The sequence below is a fragment of the Ciconia boyciana genome, chromosome 6, assembly GCF_034638445.1.
Source record: "Ciconia boyciana chromosome 6, ASM3463844v1, whole genome shotgun sequence".
NCBI lineage: Eukaryota > Metazoa > Chordata > Aves > Ciconiiformes > Ciconiidae > Ciconia > Ciconia boyciana.
The window spans coordinates 21,113,526-21,128,227 of NC_132939.1; the positions used below are offsets into that span (position 1 = coordinate 21,113,526).

At 47.6% G+C, this 14,702-nt stretch overlaps 1 protein-coding gene across 2 annotated transcripts in view; it reads left to right on the plus strand.

The window, feature by feature from the left end:
- The window catches only part of HRAS (HRas proto-oncogene, GTPase), a 43,242-nt gene that overhangs the window by 13,586 nt on the left and 14,954 nt on the right, over positions 1-14,702 (plus strand). The window contains exon 2 of one of the 2 annotated variants that reach the window (XM_072865706.1): positions 8,946-9,009. The exons of the other annotated variant lie outside the window; for it this stretch is intronic. The gene's annotated coding sequence lies outside the window, so the exon portion shown is untranslated. The remainder of the gene's footprint in view (positions 1-8,945; positions 9,010-14,702) is intronic. 2 annotated transcript variants of the gene reach the window in all.

The window sequence follows — 14,702 nt, forward strand, 5'->3', positions numbered from 1 at the left end:
GCTGACCCTAGGTGGGAAGCACACATACCATGCTACAGAAAAGGCAAAAATATACCTTATATTCCATTATATAGCGTATTTTCCTCACTTCACAATACATCTGATCTCTCCCTGCTCTCTTTCCTGGCTACATGTGACCACCACAAGCTTTTCTACTTTCCAAGTTGTGCTTCTAGGGGACAGAGAGGGCAAGGGGGAGAGCATATGAAAACCTTCAGGAGGCTTTTAATTCAGGAAGGAAGGTATATCAGGTATATCATAGTTAAAACCCACAGCATACATTTTGCTCTGAAACTTCCCTTGTTGTCCTTCCCCTCTGAACTTTGGTACAATAACTAGCATCCGTGTTTGAAGAGTGTCCCAGCAGAGAGGCATCTGGCGCAGCATTGGGTCCTTGCACCTTCTCAGCATTTCTGCTGCATGTAGCCACTTGCCTGGTCAACCAGTGCATTGTCAGTAGCACCGAACAGCAAGTGTGCGCCTGCCCATTTTGCCTGCTCACCCAAGGTAATTCCTTCTGTTACTCCTGCCACTCAGCAAAAACAAGTCAGAAAGGGAGAGATGTTAGAAGTCAGAAAGGGAGAGTTTTGGTTTGCAAAATGATACCTGCAGTGCCTTGCTGTGTTCTGTTATTCACATGCAAAACCCTGAGCCCCATCCGCAGGAGCGGCATTGTGCTAGTACTGGCTTTTTGCTGTGATCAGCCTGCTGCTGGTTGGATGTGCTCCGGCAAAACAGTGCTTTTTACTTGTTAATTTTTGCCACTGACAGTACGCTCACTGCCTTGTCAACAGGAGATGGTTCATAGGTCTCTGGGAGATGTGCAGCAGCGTCGCTCAGCTGTTTGCTCTCCTGGTTGAACAGGCACGTGTATGGGTCTTTGAAAGCTGGTGGGAGAAACCAGGATCCATCATCTCTTTCATGAAGGTTTTGTAACTATATGACCTTCCTAACTAATTTCCCTAATTCCCTAATAACATATGTGTAACTAAATCTAGGCAGACAAGGCTACATCGAGCCTTAGACATGGGAAATCGTGTAATACGATAAAGTTGCATATCGTGTCCAGGGCAGAGCTAACCTTGTTGCACCAAGAACTTCCTTAAGGTTTTACCTTTAGGGTGGGAAGATGACTCCTGTTGCAGGGAACCCCAGTTCCCTCCTGTATTCCACCAAAGACTGCTTTGGTTTCTGATTCAGGTCTACAAATACCGTCTAGTGGCTTCAAACTGGGTATGAAGTTGGCTGGTATTATTTCCCCTGTGAAGGCTAAAGCGAGGGAGAGAAAATTAAAGCAACTTGTCTTAGCCTGAGTCAGCATTGTGGAGTTGCGAGCGTGTCTCTGTAGAGCCTAGTGAAAGGTCCCTGCCTTATCTGGCTTGATATTTTGCTGGTTGCACAACTCGCATGTCCCATAGATGCAAATGTTTTCCTGGGTTTGGCCCCGGTTGCCCAAGGAGGGTGTTTGTTCAGATTCTCATGCTTTGCAATTAATATAAGCTTCTCAACTCTGTGTGAGAGAAAGAAGGGGAAGTGGTGCTAGGTGGCTTTTTTTTCCCCTCTCCTTGTTGTTGTTCCTTACCAGCTGGCTACTTTGAAACAAGCATGTTGTCATTTTTTCCTTAAGAAGCAACGTGTCACAGCTTCAGAGAGGTTGTGGGAGCTTTTGTCCGCTGGTGTTGCAGCTGCTGCGGGCAAGGCACAGACAATATGTAGTGCTGTGGGTTCCCAGCCTGCGAGCTGGGTCTGGTCAAAGTGGATGCCAGTCCAGCTGAGCAGCATGGTCCTTCTTCCCTGGTGCTTTCCCACACTTGCTCGGCAGTGGCTGGGAGATGCTAGACCCACCTTGCTCCTTCATATCGTCGCCCAGATCATGCAAGAGCAGCAACGTTCACACCTCAGGATGTTGTAAAAGAAATCTGAACCTGGTGCATTGCAAATAAATAGCTTTTCTCTGCCTTGTTCAGCTAAGGCAGCATTATCTCAAGAGGGCTGTATGAAGTGTGCTTGTCACAGCTGTGCCAGGTACCGGCACAGCTCATGGAGATGCACGTTGCTCATACACGTTGTCTCCTGAGCTACTGGATGAAAATTGGCTCCTTTAGAGGGTAAATTCCCTCCATTTTAGTACAGGTTCAGAAAAAGGTATCTAGTTTAGACCTGGAGAACACACTTCATCTTTAGGTACAGCAGCCAAACTTTGAGTAAACCTGGTGAAGTCTGTGGTTTATCATGTTTTCCAGAGTACTCACTGAACTTGCTTTTTTTTTTGTGCTCTTCAAGATCAGCGATTCCTTTGGTGCTGAGAATAAAAGAAGCACTTGCTTAAAGTGGCGTGGAGGAGTTGTCACCCTATAAAACTCAACCTGGGCCATCGGCTGTGTGTTTCACAGTGATCTCAGCCGATCACATTGGTGTCTTCAGACCTTGCAGCCATCTGGAAGTCTTTTGGGGGTGGGGTGGGGAAAGGCCAACTACATTAATTTTTGTATCTGATCAGGGTTTTGACTGTTAGCTTAAGTCAGATTTCCTGTTTGAGTTGACATAGTATGTCCTGAGTTTGATAAAAAATATGTGGAAGTAAGGGCAAATGAAGCCTGTGGAATGGCAGCCACCACTTGGAACAGCTTTTTTATGGTAGATCTCCATTTGGGTAAGAAATACTAACTTCAAATACACTTTTCTTCAATGCAGGTCTTACACCCTCTCTGTCCTATCTTAGGTATGCAGGTGAAAGGCAAAAATTGTTATATGAGGTAATGAAATATTTGTGATTAGTAGGAGTTTGAGTCCAGATCCTAGACCCTGCTCAGCCTCTGATGGAGGGAATTAATTTGGAATGAAACAACCTTTACCCCAAGTTTTTAAGGATGGACTTTGAGGATAAGTTGACAAGCTCCAGCTTTCAGAGCTCAATGCTTTCCTTGCTGTTGGAGTATGAATTTTCCTCTTGTGTTAATATACTCACTCCCTACAAAACACTGCAGCATCTCTTTTTGCTTAAGTAGTGTTTCAGTTTAAAGTTGGCTGGTTTGACATGTGAGCTGGTGGCTTTTTCTGTTGGCTTCCATGAGCTTCTTCTGGTTTTAAAAAAGCTTTTTGCAAACATTTGATTCTTTTAATTTAATTTTTTCAGTTAAAGTTCCTGTGTGGGAACAATGAGAGCTATGTAGGAACTGTACCCACTACACCGTGCCATGGCCTTGAAGGTTCATTGTAGGGACACACATGGTCCTCAGGGAGTTGCTTTCTGCAAATAAGAGGATTTAAGGGGGAAATCAAGCAGCAGTTTGTTTACAGTTAGGTGTGAATGAAGTCCAAGAGTGAGAAACTGCTGTGCGTGCCTTAGGAGCCCTGAGAAACAGCACTGGTGAGCTCTGCTGCTGTCAGATGAAGCAGGGGGGCTTTATCAGCACATCACCCCTTTCTGAAATCTCACCAGTGGCTTGTCTCTCTGCTTAATCTCTGAATTTATTCTTCTAAGGAAGGAGAATTTTGTCCTACCAAGGATTTGAGGAGAAATGGACCTATAAAGTAGCGCCCCTGACTGCAGATACTTTGGTGGTTCTCTGTTCCCTTTAAGAAAAAAAAAAAAACAAACACCAAAACTCTGAAATAGCTGCTTGTTCAAAAGTGAGGACTTTCTGTAGCTGTTCCTAGTGACTGTGTTCTCAGAGGGATCACTTCCATAGCTTATGAGTAATTTCTGAGTCCAACTCGAAGCTCACAAGACAGATCGTGTCGTGACAAGAGCTAGGAAGTTTGCATCATCTGATTAGACTGGATCATCTTTGACGTCACCTGTTTTCTTGCTTGCTTTTTCCTAACTATGGGGGGGGAACCCAAATGGCCTTGTGACATTTAGTATTACTCAAACACTCTTGCAGTCTGGAATGGTCAGCAAAGGCACCACGGACAAATTTTGTGGGTGTGGGTGAGCAGAATTAGAGAGGAACCCTAGACCATGCATAGGACCAGGCTCCTACCACTTGAACAGTGACTTCATAGCTGTTACAATTCATATTTATATTAGCAGACCAAAAAAAACCTGAAGGTGGGAAAAGGGATGTTGCCACTAGTCTGAGCAACCATGTAGACTGTAGTCTTTTGATGCACATCCCATCTCTGTCCCACCAGCCCTGCCTGAAGCCCCTTTAGTGGTATTTGCCATAGCCCGAGAGATGGTTGTATGAGGTTTTTGGTGCCCCGAGGTCCAGTTTTCAACCCCCTTTCCAGAAAGCATGGCTTAAGTATCAGAGCTTCAATTCTTGTGTCGTTGCTGGTGTTTGCGAGGGCAGATGCTGAACATAGTGGTAACCAATAGAATAAAAGGTCAGGACTGGTTTGCTGGGAGCTGATAGCAAAGGGTGATAGCATGAAATACTCCCAGCAATCGGTGATTTGCAGAGTGATGTAGGTCATGTAACAGATCTTCCCATCCCCCCCAATCTAATGGCATATAGAAAATATAATAAATTTTACTTATAATAATAAAGTTGTATTATTATATGCTGGGGGATTGAAGGCAGATGCTTGGATTTTTCCCAGTGGGCTGAAGGGAGGTTCAGGTTTTGTTTGGTTTTGGTTTAAAATATAATAAATAAATAAAACAAAAGAACCGTGAGTCAGCTTGATCTTAGCTGCAGCAGTTCCTCCGCTGTGGTCCCCAGTCATTGTCTAACAGATGCCTGCACCTCTACTAGGATGGATGAACCCAGAGACTGCTATATAACATGTGCAGGCTTATTTTTGTCACCCCCCTTGCAGAAACTCCTTAGGGAGGCTCTGCGTGTCCTTAGGAGCCAGTGGTAGGGGAAAGGAGGGGATGCTTTGTGCCTCTTAGCAGACGGTTCTGGGAAGACACTCGGCTGCTGATCCCAGGAGCAAGTTCTCTGTGTCGGCGCCCACGAGCAATTGCCATGTGCAATTCCTCATGGCAGCCAGATCTCCAGGGAGGAGGAAACAACTCTGTCACCTCCTTCCTTCTTCTGCTTTATGATTGCTGACTTTCATATAGCTGCTCTGTAGGCACTCTCTGTGCCTCCCTGGCTGAATGAAGGTGTATTTTTAACCTTTCTTTCCCAGGAAATGTCTGTCTACCTTGCTACTGTCTCAAGATGCTGAGAGGGATGTCTCTCAGCTCCAAGATGTCTCAAGTGCCCCAAGTGGGCTAAGGCTGAAAATTAAAATAGACCAAGTGAGATCCTCAACCAGTGTTGACTGTCTTGGCTTTACTAGCTTCACTGCAGGGATGATACTTTTTACCCTTTCCTTAAGGTGATCCTTCAAGGTCAGATCACAGTTTTGGGAATTGCACATTTGGTTCTGACTCCTCAGCTTGGGCTGTCCTCTCCCTTTTGGGAAACTAAAAAAAAATCTTACACCTTGTCCATACTACACACACAGTAGCTTAGGGCTGTCAGGAGAAATCAGCTTTGAAACTCTAAGTTTGCCTTTTGTGGTTATGGTGTTTTTTGGGCCAAATACAGAACTATTTGCATGAGCCTTATAAAGTCAGGAATAAATCTCCAGCATTGCAGAGTTGTGCTTGGGCAGCAGGATCAGAAAGTCTGAGAGGCTAGTGGTAGATGGCTGGACACTGGGAAAGAAAATGGGAAGCTGTATATACAAGCCTGGTAAAAAGCAGTGATGTTTATAGCTTTTTACTGCAAGGTGTTAGGGAAGTCCGAGGCTTCAGAAGATAAAGATTTGAGTGTTGGTTGTATGGACAGCAGGAACAACCAGAGTTAAAAAGAAAGAAATTCTCCAAAGTGGAAATTTTGGTGTAGGAATCCCCTTTTTTGTTTGCAGAACATCTGGCAGGAGGAGACCCTGCTCTGGGACCAAAGATGGCTTCCACTAAAAAGAGTAAAAGAAGGCTTTGGGCTATGTGAGAATCCCCTACAATATCTCCATGCCCGGCTGTTGCTTACACTGCCCTAATGAAGTTAGATTACAGTAATTACAGCGCATTACAGTTCAAAGTTCAAAAGTCCCTCCCCCCCAATGTGCATGACCTTTTCTTGCTGCTGTGTGGGGTTTGCCTGGGGAGTCTGCTATGCAGAGATTGATCTGTGATGGAGGTGCATTGCCATGCCTTCATCTAGAAGGGCACCTGTGGACTCACGTTGCCCTGTTTTACTTTCCCCAAGCTGTGATGCAGCTGCAGATGTTTTGGGCTGTACTTTGCATGGTCTCTTTCTTCGGGTACTCTCAGGAGAAACCAGGTGCTGAGGAACAGGGTGAAATCCTGTCTGTGGGTGTTGTAAGCACTAGCTGTGTCTGGTCACCAGGTACCTGCCAGCGTGTTACCAACTGTGGGCAGGTGATGGTCTCTGGCTGACTTCTCCTCCTACTGAAGACATTCGCTCTCTAAAGACTCAAAGGTTTTCTTCTTTCTGTTTGCAGTTGTGAGCTTGTGTCCAAGCTCCCATGCATCTTTTTGTCCATTCACTTCATGAACACTCTGACTCCCTTTTCCACAGCGAGTTGTCATCCCTAAAGCTGAGGGCATGGCGTGCTTCTTATCTGTACCTCTTTCAAACAAGCAAATCTGGTTAACGTGACTGGAGGGAGCGCTTGCCAGTGCTGTCATGCTGGTCCAAGTAAGAGCCCTGCATTGCCCTTTTCTCCATCAATTGTTGATCTGTGTAGAGGAACACCTAAGTTGAGTCAAAGAGGTGGGGCAGGGTCTCTGGGCCACATCAAGTGCACTGCCAAGGCCAGATCTGGATCTACTCATTGCCTCTACCAGGGATGTCCTGAGGGACTGGGGACGACTTGAGGTATTTCAAGAAGACACAGGTACACCTAACCTTTAGGCATTATCAGAGGGACCTCAACCGCTCTGCTGCTCTCTGAGGCTTTGCTTATTTGTTAATCAGCTTGTCAGGCTTCAGTGTTGAGGTGGAGCCACATCTCACACAGGCTTGGTGTCTCGCTTTTCTGTGGTTTCTTTTCAGCCCTAGTGTGCCTGTGGATGCTGGCTGCGAGCCCACCTAAATCCTGCACGTTGTCGTTGCTGTGGGCTCCCAAGGAAGCTCTGGAAGGAAACCCCCCTGCTTCTGCTGATTGTGCAGGTCTGTCGGCAGATACTGGAGGCTGTGACGGAGGTGATGGAGTAGGCATTGTGCTCCTGTTCCCGCATAATCAACCACAGCCATTGATGAGAAGCATAGTCTTCTGGCAAAAGCTCGTATGTGGGGGAGCAGAAATCCCCAGCTTTACCATGTTTCCTGTGTGACTGTCAGCAAGTCACTTAATTGCTGTGGGCTCCTGGTTGCAGGGTAGAGTTACTATTTCCTTGATCTGCTATGCCATGTGTTCCTTGGGGGTGGGATATATGAACCTGCGTGGAGGCTACTTGGAGTTGAAGGAGCATGTCTTCTGTGTCCATGCTGTGACACTTGCAAGACAGGCAGGATGAGTCCCTGTGCAGTGTCCCTTTGTCGCTCCAGAACCAAAAGAGGGAGATTCCTCCCTTTTCAGTACGGAGAGCTGTAATCTGTACATCTTCAGTCTTATTTGCAGCAGGTCTGTGCTGTGACAGTGATGCGTTTAAATAACCCACCCACAGCAACATTGCTTGGACTTTTTTAAAAATCCAGACTGCTGCAGAGGGAGGGGACACGAGCATCACATTAACAAGCCTGTTGTGGCTGAGACTTACCACGAGCAGCAAAGTGAGGTTTGGGTAATCCAGGACCCAAACTTAACAAAGTCTGCTGATCCAAACTTGAATCTCACGCCTTAACCTTTGGACCTCTCTGTTTCTTTGGACCTCTCTGTTTCTGTCAGTGTTGTGTGATGGTTGCTCAGTATTGCACACACAATGCATTGGCTGGCTCTGCCTGGCTTCAGACCTGGTCGTGATGAATTCATTCTCTTTGGCTGTTGAAGGGCTGGGTTTGGAGGTCTTCTCCAGACCTCTCTGCCAGCCATGCTCAGTGTCTCCATCCCTCTAGGTTGCAGTTGGCTGGTGCTGCAGCTGCTGGGTCTGTAAATCAGCAGCATGCCCCTGAATATCTGCTGCATAATGACTGATGCATATTCATGCTTGTGACAGGATTGTGTCACCCTGCTAATAACACATCCTGGTGGGAAGAAGAGCAGGGACGGGGTCCCAGCAGCAGGGACTTCCTTTTGTCTCCTCTTCCTGCTGCCCCCTTGTTGTTGGCTCCCTAAGATGCCCCATCACTTGTTTTTTCTAATGCATCTTCCCCAGCTCCTTCTCCCAGATTTGCTAATGCAAGCCCTGCAGGTTTCCTTTTTGCTGTGGTATGTTCTTCCCCTTCGTCCCTGCTCTACTAATAAATAAGGGTGTGTGCCTGCAAAGGCGCTGCAAGGGCTAAATGAATGCAGAAGGATGATCGTTATATTTGATCACGTAGATTAAATGGCTTACTAATAAAGGAGACACTCTGGAAGTATCTGATTTTGGCTGTTTGGGGTCACTCAAGCTGTTCCTTTGAGCTCTGTCTTTGAACAAACTCTATGAGCACCTTTTTATTGGTGTCCCATTGGGAATGGAAAGGCAAGAAGGAAACTCGGTCATCTTCCCTCATCCCAAGATGGACTGTCCCTCACCCACAACTAGCCTGCGGAGATGACACTATTGCACCTGTGCTGCTCTACCCTCTGTCTTGAAAAATAAAGGGAAAAAAAGATGCTGTACCACCTTTCCCTGGAAAAGATAAATCTTTGGAGGCTATGATTAGCAGCCTGTGATATACCACATGTGAGAGAGGACAGATGGGGATTGACTCTGCTTTTCTTCTTCCAGTACAAGATCCTAGGTGCTGTCCAGGGAAGCTGGGACAGCCAAGTTGTGTACTAACCAAAGGGCACCCCAAGATACGTCTGTCCGAGTCCAACCCAGCCGGAGCAGTCTCTCCCTGCAGAGAGGGATCCCTCTCACTCCTCCTCTGTGTTTCTTCTCCTTCTAGGGGGACTTCAGCCATCCCCAGACAAGAGGACCCTATTCCTCTGCAGGGCTGGTTAGCCTAGAGGGTGAGTGCCACATGGGCAAGAGCAAATGGGGCTCCTGCTGTCCTGAGATACTAATTTGTTTGCTTTTCTGCTGCTGGCCAAGAGCTTCCACCTCTTTCAACCTGATCCCAATGCCGCTGGCTCACTGTCTGGACCTTTCTGCTGCAGGAGCTGTAGTGCAATAGGACATGTGCTGCATGCACAGTTTCATTCCTGGAGAAGGTAGCTCACTGATACTCTTGTAATATTATTTTGCTCCAAAACCTGCCCTTTTAAAAAGTCTCTTATCCATTAAATGTTAAAATAAAAATTTTTAAAAACTAAAAGCATTATCAAAACAATTATTGGAACTTCCCAGCTGCAAATACCCTGTCTCCTTATCCATTTATTTGCTGTAAAAATACATATGTGCTAGGATTTAAAGCAAGCAGGAAGTTTACAGCCAGACCTACTTCCATTGCAAATTATTCTCACTGAAAATGGATTGGATGTGTTTCCTGAAACCAGCTTCCTAATATTTCCCTGTCAGCGGTTGTTCGGGAGGAACAGGGAAGGAGGGAGAGGAGAACAGGGGGGGAATGAATTTCTTGGCTATGGGGTACGTTTTTTGGCCGGATATGCATCAGTGGTGCTCAGGCTGGGACTGGCCCTTTGAAGTGATGTACAAGTGGCTTATACCAGTGGCTTCTCCTTTCTTGTAGCCGGGCTTCGAGTGGGGAAAATAGCAGTGGTCCTCAGCCTGCCCCTCTGCTCCCAGCCCTACCTGCATCTCCTATTGCTCATCTGTGCATCAGAACATTGCTGGCCGCCTGTGCCCGTGACCAAGCTGTGATTTTATTAGGATAATTGGAGAGCAGGGTGCCTCTTACAGCACTCCAGGCTTTCCCGCTTGATGTACCCTGTCTCCCCAGCCACCTCTGCACAGGAAAGCTGGGCTGGGGGCAACTGCCAGCTCTGACAGCCCAACACAAAGACACAGCAGGAGACCAACAGCTTTCCCATCCAGAACCTCTACTGGGAGCTTTTTGTCTCATGTGAAGACCCCAGATGGGAAATCACATTGCCTGAATTGAGTTCCCACCCATTGATGACTTTGGGCCAGTCCCTTGGCCTGTTTGCATCCCCTTGCCTGTCTGTACAATGAGGAGGATGGTTGTTCTCTTCATGCACGGCCACCACCCCCAGGTCTAGCACTGGGTGCTCCATCTCTTGCAGCTCGGGGGCAAGATCTGAATTTGTCCCTTATGCTGTCGCAGCAGAGAGCCAGGGAGCTGCGACCTGCCATAGCCTGATGGCAGGACTGGTGAGTCCTGGGAGAGTCTGTACCTTTCCCCAGCAGCTTGCCTGCAGCTGCTCCTTTAGTCATCAAGAGGACCAGGCAGAAGACATCAGGTACCATAGAAAACCAGCCTGGAGACAGCATCTCTTGTAATCCCACCCCATTACTGGGCAGCATTTGCCCCAAAGCCTGATGTTTTCTGTCCCTGTTAATAGCTGTAATTACAGAGATCCACTTACGCTGGCACTACATACTCATCTGGTCCAAGTTTCTACTTCATTACACCTTATCTTGTGGGAAAATCAATACAATTTGGTACTGAGTCTAGCAAGTCAAGAGATTGCTCAGAGCCTGGGTTCGTGGTTGCCTACCACACATTTTAGCAGTTACAGTTATTATAATCTATAATGTGGGTCTTGTTTTAAACTTTCCTGGATACCTGTCCATCTCTTCATATGCTCAAGGTACATCACGTTGCCTTTCACCCATCCTATTTATGTTTATAGATGGGATTTTAATGCAAAGGAAGGTTAAAAGCTGCCTTGTCTCTTGAGCTCTGCCTTGGCCTCTCTGTTGCACAGAGTATGTTCTTCATTTGTTTTTTCTGAAAAAGGCTGGGTTGCTGGGAGAAGTCTCCTTTCCAGGGCGAGGTGGAGAGCTGTCAGCCCAGGCAGGGAAGCGTCTGCCTCTGAACCACCTGCTCAGCCCTGGGAGGCTGGAGAGGAGATGAAAGCGGAGGAGCCCTGGCAGTTTGCAGTCTTCTGCATCTTGGCAGTGAGAACTCTCCTCCCCCACACTGCTTTCCCACATGCGTTGGCAGAGTCAACACTAGGTCCCAAGTCCTGACTGCAAGATAAGAGCTCAGTTTTTATTTAATTGTTCCCTCTTGTCCCAGCCTGCTTTGTGGTGTGTTCATGCCTTCATGCATTAACCTTTACCAGGCTTGCAGACAAAACTGCAGTCTCCTCTTTCCTTACACAGGCTACTCTTGCTCATCTAGAGTCTCAAACAGCACTTAAGTGTTCAATCATGAATCACAGGCATAATTTAAAAACTGTCTTTGATTTCTTCAAACCGCTGCCCCTGCCAGATGCAGACAACTGGTGTTTTCATCTAGTGACTTGGGTGCTATCCCAGGTGGTCTCTCCCATGTGCTTGTGATTTTTTAAGGGTCTGTGTTCAGCAGCGGGGTGGGATGTATCATTTGCTTGCCTGTTTCCTTCAGACCTTGCCATGGATTGGCATCAAGTAACCTGCAGAGCAGCATGCTTTCTGTCTGTGGAAGTCAGCTTGGAAGATCAGTTTTTCTGCAGAGACTATGGTGGGACTGGCTCCTTGCCTTCAGGGAGAAGGGTGGAGTGGGGATGGTGGGAGGTGAAGATCCCACCGTGATTCGCAAGCACGTCTCAGCACCTGCCAGAGTTTCCTGGTGGCGTGCTGTTCCCCCGCCATGTTCATGATGCAGAGACATGGATATGAGCAGTCCTGGTTTATAAGCTCCTGAGATACAGGGCCTGCTAATCTTTCTTTGGAGTATAGTAATTTTGGTGGCCTGTATTGGGGGGGGGGGGGCACAATTCCTTCATCCAGAGGGAAAGCTGTTGGGTAGCTGCTTTGTTCTTTGGGTTTATTGCGTTACTGACTTGTGTAGATTGTTTGCTGTTTTGGGTGGTTTAGGCATGGCTGCCTAACCACCAGTTAAGTTTTTAAACCTAAAACCAGTTGTTTTTCTTAGAGTAAGCTGACAACAAGGAACTTCATTAGAGAACATTTATTATTTGAGAGGGAAAGCAAGAACAGTATAGCCGGACCCGCTTACTGCTAATAGCCGGCGACTGCACAGCTTTGTCTTTTACTCAACTTTACAGACAGCTGAAGCAGGAGCCAGGAAACGGGCAGCAGCTTTGGTGAGGATGGTACTATCTTGTTTTCCTTTGTCCTTCCATCTCTTCTGGAGAGGGAAGATGAGCAGGGACTTCACAAGCCCTTTGTGGTAGGGTAGGCTCTGGCAGAGGGGTTGTGTTGCCAGAGGTGCTTCAACTGGAAACTGTGCAAGGGCTGGGCCTGGCGCAAGGGCGCATCCATGCCTGTTCAAGACCTGGTGCAAAGCCATGGCTTGCACCTTGCTGCTGGGACATGTTTATGGCTGCTGTGGAGGGGCAGTCCCTCTCTTCCAGACCTGCCTGTGCCTCAAACCTGCCTGCAGCTTTCTGCTATTTTTCCTCCCAGGTTTCTCCTTGAATGTGTGCCTGTGTTTTGAGCCTCCTACTTGATATCGTTCCTTACCCTTTTTCTTTTTTTCCTCTGGAGCAACATTTTGTGCTTGGTTTCTTGGGACAGGCTGCCTCTCCCTTCAGGTCTTGAAGAGCTTGCAGAGGATGGAAGAAGCCATTCTGTTCAGGATTTTTTCTTTTTTTCCCTAATAGAAGACATATATTATCTCCAAGTCATTTCTCCAAAGCAGGGGCACCATTTGCAACTTTTATTCCATCTTTGGCATCCCTCTCTCTTTTTTCATAGGCTGCATTGTCTGAGTTTGCAGGTATGTAGCCGGCAAGCCAACAACAAGTACACATTGGGTTAGATTTGCACCCCGCTTGTTAATTTAAAAAGCAACAAATAAATTAAAATGAAGCATTGGATAGGCTGTGATTTGTAACAGAGCATCAGCTTGCCAGCCTCATTTCCCTAATCTCTTTCAGGCTGGGCAGGCCACGGAGAACATCAGCATTTTGACCCTTGAGTGAAACTGAAAGGTGGCATTTCACACTGCTGGAGAGGTTCCTTGTGTCCCTCCAGAGGCTGTATTTTGTGACATTGGTGACAGTCTTGTGCATGAGCAAATGGAGGAGCCTGGACAGTCACTGGGGTGAGCCAGCAAGGTTTGCCTTGTCAATGTTCTAAAATCACCGAGTAGGATTACTGACTTGCTGACGTGGTGGACTGCCGGTATAAAAGGCTGAGATGAGTGTTGTTCTGCTAGAGTACTGCAGACCACTTCTGCCTGCAGGGTATCTCTGCCGAAGTGAAATAAAATCAAACACTGCAGTATTTGTGGTCTAAGGGCTCCTCTGTTCCTGTGGACAGGGCTTTTGGAGGAAAGGGCACCCAATCTGAGACATGTCCAAAGAGATTTGCAGAGGTGAAACTGACTTCTGATGCCTTTCAATGCAGAGACTCCCAATGGACAGGTAAAGAGTAAATGTTCAGTAATGAACAGTTGTAAAACTTCTGTCGTGGCTGGCCTCAGTATGGCAGCGCTGCACAAAGATCTGTCTCTTGGCTTGTTTAGTTGTCTTGGTGTCCATCCTGAGGGAGAAGGAAGATGACGGGAGGACACAGAGAAAGCTCCTTCTATGATCCTGTTGAAAGAGTGTCAGAGCCTCCCTCATGGTGAATGCATTGGAAACCCACTGCAAATCCCTTTCGCTTGATACCTGAGCTTTTCTTGAAACTGTGGTGGTGTGATGGGACGTACTGATGGGGCCAAGCCCCTTGAGTTCTGCTTCTCTGCTTCTGAGTGACTTTCTGGAGGTTTCACAGTCAGGTCCCCGAAACCACCTCTCCCCCTGCAGATGAAGCTCTGTGCTGGAGAAGAGGGACCGTGAAGAATGTCAGGTTGTTCTTTGCAGGACGCAGCTCGGTCTCTGGGTAGCACCTGTAACCGTGATGCCTGCACCTGCTTTAGGTCTTAGCCCCATGAAATCTTGCGCCAAGCATCTCGGTCCTCGCTTCTGTGGGCAAAGCCTCTGTGCTGCCCAGCATGCGCAGGCAGGGGAGAAGATAAGACGTGCCTTCTGCCCTCCCCTACACCTTCATCTCCTCCCTGACGAAGGTAGGATGCTCGTGCCCACTGGGGCTGGGTGCTTGCTCTCCTGGCTTCCTGCACAAGGCTGGTAGATGTTTCTTGTTTGCTGGAGCTGCGTGGCTCCGGCTACTGGGCTGGGAGCAGCTGCTGCTGCCAGGCGGAAGCACTCAGTGAGGCTTTCCTAGACAGCTTTGAACAGGAGCCAGGAGCCCTCTCGCTACAGGAGAAAATCCACGAGATCAGGAAATATAGCAGCGGCATCTCCGGCTCCACGCTGGGGCTGTTGGCTTGGCACGCGGATCCCAGCCCTCCTCTTCCAGGACGGTGCTCCTGAACAGCTCGTCCTTGCTGTCTTGCTCAACTATTTGTTCAACAGCCCTGCACGGCTTTTGGGGGGTGCAACAGTTGAGTACTGCAGAGATGATAAATTTGGATAGCCAGGCAAAACACCAGACGGTGACCTGGGTCAGGCTTTCAGATCTTGAAGAGCTTGCAGAGGATGGAAGAAGCGCTGTTGCTGCTCAGCGTGGGACTGGGAGGCTGTGCTTTCGTGTTTCCCTCTGTTATTTTGTGGTCAGCTCTGTCTGGGCTCTGTGTTAGCTGCTGAGAAATAGAAACTCTTATTTA